Source organism: Herpailurus yagouaroundi, unplaced genomic scaffold (genome assembly GCF_014898765.1).
Source record: "Herpailurus yagouaroundi ecotype Mexico unplaced genomic scaffold, PumYag 67702, whole genome shotgun sequence".
In the NCBI taxonomy this organism is placed as follows: Eukaryota; Metazoa; Chordata; class Mammalia; order Carnivora; family Felidae; genus Herpailurus; species Herpailurus yagouaroundi.
In genome coordinates, this window is record NW_024420501.1 from 7135589 (window position 1) to 7136338 (window position 750).

Genomic DNA, 750 nt, shown 5'->3' on the forward strand with positions numbered 1-750 from the left:
GAGCTTGAGGTGGGGCTTGAACTCACAAACTGTGAGATCATGACCTGAGCCGAAGCCAGATGCTTAACCAACTGAGCCACCCAGGCACCCCTCAATATCATCTTTTTTATTCAGAGTTTCCCACCATTAGAAGAGGGATGGTTTCCAATTTTACAAGATGATTGGTATTATTATTATTGATATTATTATCACAATTATTATAAATTATAAATCAAGTCACTTCACAAGTGCTTGCCATATTTTTTACCTTATTTGCCATTATACCCTTCATGCAACGTAACTGAGTATTAGTGTGATGTATGGAAATGAGGTCAGATTCTGCAAATGAACAATCCTATTTAAAATTATGGCTTCAGTGTTGTATGAAAGGAGAGAAGGTTAGAACTCCCCTAGACAAGAATGGAAGAGGCCCTCAGGCTAGACAACATGCATACGGTTAAGCCACTTCCATCTACTTCAGTGGCATCTAACCATCATTTTTTACAATGGGTTCAAACTTAAGTGACCATCTACTTAATATAGATTGCTATATGCATAAGATGTTATATATGAGCCTAATGGTAACCACAAATCAAAAACTTGTAATAGAGGGGTGCCTGGGTGGCTCAGTCAGTTGGGCGTCTGACTGCGGCTCAGGCATGATCTCGCGGTCTGTGGGTTCGAGCCCCGGGTCGGGCTCTTTGCTGACAGCTCGGAGCCTGGAGCCTGCTTCTGATTCTGTCTTCCTATCTCTCTGCTCCTCCCCTCTTC

At 42.4% G+C, this 750-nt stretch overlaps 1 non-coding gene across 1 annotated transcript; it reads left to right on the forward strand.

The window, feature by feature from the left end:
* Window positions 1–355: 355 nt before the first annotated feature.
* Window positions 356–482, forward strand: LOC121025852 (U6atac minor spliceosomal RNA). Its single transcript, XR_005788173.1, has one exon. It is a non-coding gene; the product is annotated as a U6atac minor spliceosomal RNA (small nuclear RNA).
* The last annotated feature ends 268 nt before the right edge of the window (window positions 483–750 follow it).